The sequence below is a fragment of the Triticum dicoccoides genome, chromosome 4B (assembly GCF_002162155.2).
Source record: "Triticum dicoccoides isolate Atlit2015 ecotype Zavitan chromosome 4B, WEW_v2.0, whole genome shotgun sequence".
Lineage (NCBI taxonomy): Eukaryota > Viridiplantae > Streptophyta > Magnoliopsida > Poales > Poaceae > Triticum > Triticum dicoccoides.
The window spans coordinates 179,546,556-179,550,649 of NC_041387.1; the positions used below are offsets into that span (position 1 = coordinate 179,546,556).

The window sequence follows — 4,094 nt, forward strand, 5'->3', positions numbered from 1 at the left end:
CTTTTTTTTGTGGTACTAGTAAACGTTCTCGATCAAAGCAGCCTCTCAGATTTATGTGAGTACTAAATTCTTAATTCATATTCTAGAAATTTGGGGAAAAAGAATATCTATAGTGCCCGCATCTCTAAAGGTCAAGTTTAATACAAACCATCATTTATCTTTTGATGATGGAATTTGAAGTTCAAGAAGACCAAAATGATTTTATAGTAAAGATTTCAGGATATCTATTTTTTCTTGTCTGAACTTGAAGGACTTATAATAAGTACAGTTATTGTCCAAGTGAACATGGAAGAGATGCAAAATTTTAATAAAGAGAGAAAAAAAATACTTGTCCTGGAAAAACTAAATCTCGCTCCCTCTTGGGTTCGGGCTACATGTTATCTTCACAAGTTGAATTGTTGGGCTCGACTACAACGCCACCAGTGGGAACACAGCGAGCTAAAAGAGTTCGCCAGTAGTCAGGACTATTTTGCTCCCATTCTGAGTTTGTCTCATCTCATGCAGTGCAACATTCTGAACAAAAATGAAGAAATGGAATTTTACATTTTTGTATGACACAGATTGCACGCAACAAGCTACCTTTTTACTAAGCTAAGCTTAGTTCTGGAAGGACTAAACATGAATTAAACTTTTCATATGAACATCCTAACTGTGGAGAAAAGTCTAGTGTTCTAGAATGACAAACTGTGCAATAAGTTAAAAAGCCCTAAGTCATGTGCTACAATAATAATTGGTTAGCTAACCAGGAAAGAGAAAAATAAAAACACGTGAAATTTAGGAAGACGAAAGGCAGACAAAATAAATTTCTAATGAGATGAATATACCCTCAGGAAAATAAATCGCACCAATATCATGACGGACACATAAGTAACTTGCAGACTAAAAATGAAGGAAATGCATAATGTGATGCAACTATGAGTACATATTCCATTTGAAGCAACCTCATGTCAGTTAACTCACAAAAATGGGGGGAAAAAGAGCATGCGTGCCGTATTTGGCTGCTGAACTTAAGCTCCTCCTCTATCCATTTTAGAGCCCCATTCTTAAAATAAAACAGGGTTATTGTTCATGCATAAAAATCTGATCATGACACCAGCCGAGGGGGTGTTTAAAAATTAATTGAGGAGCTATTATCAATATAAAATAGAAGAAAAGAGGGAAATTTATTGTTAGCAAATTATAATTCAGTACAATGTAAACTCGTCATAGTCTGAATCCTCTTTTATTCGGCCACTATTAGCAAAAAGTAGAGCTATTTTTAGTTGCAACTATTAACAAAGGCATTGTTAGACCAAAAATTAAATCATCTTATTGTTTAACATGTATGGCCGCAAGCCCTACAGTAAAAGAAAAGAAAAAATAGTTGTTGCATCTAATTGTCGGAATTGCATGTATGCATAGAATAGAAAAAAATAGCAAATTTTTTTTGCAAAAAGTGCACTGATGATGGGCATATCTTTCCCCGATTGACATGTGGAAATTGTCCAAATGCACTGGCCAGTTCGTGCCAACAACTGTGAATCAAAATTGAAATAATAGACTTACCTGATTGAGCATCAAACGACAGAGAATACTGCTGCAAATACTCCACGAGCGCAGCGCAGAGCATCGCGTCATACATGATTTATCTAGTTACGGCTGGTGTAGGAACTTATGTAGGAACTTATTCTGAATCTTCTGAAACCCAAAGGCAGACTTCAAACAAACTTCTTCAGATCTAGAAATCTAGAAAGCCCGACCAGTCCGAAAAGAGATACTGTAATTAAAAGAAAAAACATATATGTATCAGTACAGAGGGAGCTCTGTTTACGACAACACATGAAAAATATAGTGCTATCCCTGTAATACCATCTATGACAACCATATTTTGAACATAAAAATGAATGATAAAGGGATCTGCATAAAGTGATACAGTGGTGTAGGATCATGGAGAAAACTAAAAATATCTAGGATCTTCAATCTTGCAGGCACACATAGCGTTGGCCTTGTTTCCTGAAGGTCATCGTCCTGATTAGGAACATGTGGCTTCAGGCCTTCGGCTCTTCACCTCAAACCATTTTCTTTAGTAAATAATATGCAAATAAACCACATCAAACAAAACTGAGGTAAAGAAAAACAGATTTTATCCGATGCACATAAAATGGAATGCCAGAATAATCAAATGCATCATCTAAAAATAGGTGCTTACCAAAGACCAGTAGCCCCAAATCAATTCTGTTGTATATCACTTATATCAGGTATATGCAGATGCATCTCACTTCTAGGCAGGTTAGCCCCAATACAGGCGTCACATCCATGGACCATGAGCAAATTATTCTCCACCATCCATTTCCAGATGGATTACATCCCAGGTCGCTGGAGTCCTATTAGTGCTGGTGCAAATTGGCCATGAGCTGGCAGCCTGGCACGACGACGGACGGCCTCAGCTGCGATCTCGTTGATCTCACAGGTACAGTTTGGCGATTACCAGGAGCGGCTTCAGTGGTGGCCCATCTTCTCAGCCGCCATGGAGGAAGCCAAGGGAACCACCAGAGATGGGGAAGCGGTGCTGGGGTAGAGCTCTTGTGCTGGAAAAGGACAAGAATAGTAATTCAGGTTACCCAGAAAACTGTATGTATACATCATATATTTGTCATGCTTACGGTCACAAATTTCCTATACACACAAGGATACTTCAAGAGGAAAAAACTATCATCTGTTAATTCATGGAAGTACCTAAGCAAAATCCCTACTGATGATCCACTTCCTGTTTGAAAATGGTGATAACCAAAGTCTATATGAAGTACTGAAATTTCAATAAGTGCGCTTAGTATAGGTTATGCTGACATACCTGGTTTCTGTAGGGGTACACGAAATAAGCAGTAAGCAGGACGTACTTCCCTTCATGACACCAGCCGGCACTCCCTTGAATCCATACATGGTGCTGCCTTTGGCACGCTCCCGCAGGTAATCAGATCCACAACACCAACCATGACAAGTCAACGACAAGAATTATTCAGCAAACACCACAAAGCAACAAAATCTAACAAGATATATCCTCAGATTTTCCATCAGAAAAGAGACTGACACAGTGCACTAACAGCTCTTTAATTCAATTATGAACACCCATTTTCAGTCAATTGGTCTCAGCTACTGGTAAACGAAACGAACGTGTGGTTGGAGATCACTCGCACTTATCAAAGATGTCGCAGATCACATTGTGCTCCCCTAGAACCTAGTCAGCAGAAAGCACGACGCCGATCTTGAGCACCTTCGTTGCAACCGGCTTGGCCCAAGGCTGGCCGTACAAGTTGGGGAACAGTTTGGCGATCTCATCTGCGATCAAGTCATGGCCGTCAAATCCCAAATTCAAAGCAGCCCAAACCGCAATCCTGCAGTCCGAGATCCGGGAGCGGCGCATCCCAGGAAAGAGGGCGTTCATTACTCACCGAGTCACCGGGGCTTCCCGCGGCGGTGGTGGTGGGCCATCGGCGTCCGTGAAATAGAAGCAGACGGCGGAGGGGAGGGGCAGCGTGTGCCGATGCGGCTCGTCTGCACCTCGATGTACACTGATGCGAGGTGACCGAGCACGGATGCGTTGGGTGTCGCTCCCACGTTGAAGGCCGCCGCCGCCGCCATGCGATGCGATGTGCCGGTGAGGAGTTGCGGGCGGCGGCGCGAGGTGAGGGGTGAGCGGCGAAAGCGGGCGGGGGTCTCCGGCAGCGGGCGGAGGCCAAGCTGTGCGGCGATGGTGGATGAGGGGATCGGCGGGGCGGCGAACGGTGCGGGAGGATCGGTGTGCGGCGGCCCGCCTGTGTTGTGGCCAACTGTGGCGAATGGCTGGTGTCCGTTGGGAGGAGGAGGGGGGCGAGAGGTCGTGCGGGCGTGCGTTGGCACCGTTTTTTTTCCGAACGTGGGCAGGGTTAGCGATTGATCGGGCGTGGCTTGTTTCGTGGTTGATAGCGTTAAACACAGGATGATTAAGAGCCATTAGATTTTGATGATGAATGGATTTGATTGTTTGGATCTGCCCCTCTCTTCCTTTTATAGTGGTAGTAGATAAGAATGGTTTATTGGACGTCTTCGACCAGTTTCTGTATAAGTGGTAATTCTAA

At 43.2% G+C, this 4,094-nt stretch overlaps 1 protein-coding gene across 1 annotated transcript in view; it reads left to right on the top strand.

Annotated features, from left to right (window-relative positions):
• LOC119295660 overlaps window positions 1-4,094 on the top strand; it is a 10,244-nt gene that overhangs the window by 885 nt on the left and 5,265 nt on the right. The window lies entirely within an intron of this gene.